General features: G+C 56.4%; 1 protein-coding gene across 1 annotated transcript in view; it reads left to right on the top strand.

Annotated features, from left to right (window-relative positions):
* The window catches only part of ERICH6 (glutamate rich 6), a 37,205-nt gene that overhangs the window by 6,430 nt on the left and 28,655 nt on the right, over positions 1 to 2,120 (top strand). The gene's annotated exons all lie outside the window — the stretch shown is intronic.

The following is a 2,120-nucleotide window of genomic DNA, read 5'->3' as shown; positions in this document are numbered from 1 at the left end:
AACAGGTTCAGGTCCCGTAGCCTCTCCTCGTAGGGCCTGCCCTGCTGCCCCCTGATCATATGAGTGGCCTCCTCTGGACCCTCTCAATGTTGTCTACATCCGTCTTGAAATGCGGCGCCCAGAACTGGACGCAGTACTCCAGCTGCGGCCTGACCAGTGCCGCATAGGGGACATGCAGTGCATGTTGTAATCTGTGCACAGAGCCCAGGACATGCACTGCATGCAGCACCCACCTGGGTCTAGCTGGGAAGCCCCCATCCCCACATGGCAGATCCAGTGGCTGCTTTGACCAGTGGGACCACATTGCAGGCAGCACCCATTCCAGGAGGTCTGAGGCAGGCACCACATGCAGCAAGAGCCCCAGAGTGCAGCCAGAGATGCCACTGGATCTGGCATGTGAGGGACAGGGGTTTGTGGGTCCCCGACTCTGGCTGGGACTGTCATACACAGTGTCTGCTCCAGCCAGTATGAGACTCAACACTGCATGTAGTGCCCAGCCATATGTGACAGTCCTGGACTGGCTGGAGCATGCTAGATCCAGCATGCATGGGGGGACATGGCCTGGTTCCATGCCACTCATCTGGCCCATAGGGTCAGATGAATCTGACATCCCAAGCTAAACAACAGTGTTGGCACAGGAGCAAATACATTAGGTTGGAAATTGGAAAGTGGCTTCTAACAAGCAGAGCAGAATTACTCTATTCCAATGGGAGTAATAAGGAGAACAAGCTCCAGTGGTTTGATAAAACTCTTGTTTAAATGCAAGAATGTGTGATACATTTGCCTGAGACAACAGAGGACTGGACTTCATAACCTGGAAGACCCCATGCAGTTCTGTGGGGTCTCCTGTACCTCATGGTAGTGTCCTAACAACTGAACCAACCTTCCACTAAGGACTGTACATAGAGCTGGTCAGTTTGCTGTGTTTACATATGGGAGAGGGTGCAGGGGGGTCACTGAAATTCATAACAAATTATGAATGCTTTCCCTGTTTGTCAACTAGTTTTGGTAAGACTACAGTTCACTGCTTAGTTGTTTTCCTCCCTCCCTTCAATCAGCAAAACTCCCTCACTTCCAGTGTCTGTTAAGTAAACACTTCCCGTAGAGACTAGCAGTTCAGAAGCCTTCCCCGGGACTGCAGTGCTTAACAGTTGCCAGGAAGTGCAAGAGAACGGTATAAACCATATCGCTGGTAAGCTTTCCTGTGTGCAGACAGCACCACACACCAGTGCCAGCCTGAGAGGAGAGTGTGCGAGGCCAGCATTCTGCACCGCCAGCCCAAACAGCCAGCAAAGACTGCTGTCACCAAACTCCCCCCTGGCACAACTCCGGTGACACCCATCAGGGATGACTCCAGTTTCCTCGCCTAACCAAACAGAAGGTAACACAGGCCATCTCTCAGGGATGCTGCCAAAGGATGACTGAACGTCTCCCCCTAGTCACTGCCTTCAGTATTACAGCCCAGGCCACACTAGGGCTCTTCCTCTTCTCATGTGCTCGTCGCAGAGGCCGGGCCAGGACCGTCGAGGAGAAACTGCACTGCTGTGTGCGTCCAGCCAGCCCCATTAGGCCGCGCGCAGACTGCAGCGCCTGAACCGCTGGCATCAAAGCGTCTCAGGGAGAAGCAGCATGTCCTGTGAGCAGCGCCTCGCCACCTTAGGCCCAGGGCACCTCTCGCAAGGCAGAAGGTGCCCCTGGGACAATGCCACCTTAGCGCCCCGGGGGTTTGCGACTATGGAAAAAGAACAGAGCCATTGTTTTCTGTGGCAGACCCCAGGTGGCCCTGCGGATTCCTGTTTGCAATCTCGGGGTTTCTCTTGCGAATCCTGAGTGGCACCTACCTCACCTGCCAGCACTGCCCGGCACCCCACCCCGGGGTGCCGCAGCGGCCTGCCCGGCAAGCACAGCCTTACCGGCGCCTCTTCACAACGAGTAACACGAGGCTTGCAGGCGAGGGGCTTCCTGCCAGGCCTGCACCTGGCCCTTTAAATCTCCGGGGGGGGGGAGGGGGAGGCTTGGAACGCCCCTAGACGCGGTCTCCGTGGAGACCAGCAACATTCCGCTTCCCGGGGAGCCCCGTTAAAGGGGCCGCCGCCCGAGGTGCGCGGAGCGGGGCTCCA

Source organism: Crocodylus porosus, unplaced genomic scaffold (assembly GCF_001723895.1).
Source record: "Crocodylus porosus isolate Cpor-Errol unplaced genomic scaffold, CroPor_comp1, whole genome shotgun sequence".
Taxonomy (NCBI): Eukaryota; Metazoa; Chordata; order Crocodylia; family Crocodylidae; genus Crocodylus; species Crocodylus porosus.
Note: the sequence above shows the minus strand (reverse complement) of the source record. Positions and strands in the feature narration are given on the sequence as shown.